Genomic DNA, 269 nt, shown 5'->3' on the forward strand with positions numbered 1-269 from the left:
CTCAGTGCATGACTAGCATAGCTAGCAAGATAGCGGACGACGTAGAAAACGTAAGCTAACCGGAATATAACAAAGCCGTACGAGGGAAATAGTTAAATGTTAAACCACAAACCCTCCCATTACAACCACAACCTCATTAAACTGTAAAGTACTTCGTTTACCTTTTCGTGAGCTTTCCAAGTCGTGCAGCGTGGTCGGTCTGAGCGTGGTTTTGTCTTCTTCGCTTAACGCGGAATCGGTCTCCTCAGAGCAGAGGCTCCCCTACTGGG

Source organism: Etheostoma cragini, unplaced genomic scaffold (assembly GCF_013103735.1).
Source record: "Etheostoma cragini isolate CJK2018 unplaced genomic scaffold, CSU_Ecrag_1.0 ScbMSFa_270, whole genome shotgun sequence".
Classification (NCBI taxonomy): Eukaryota; Metazoa; Chordata; class Actinopteri; order Perciformes; family Percidae; genus Etheostoma; species Etheostoma cragini.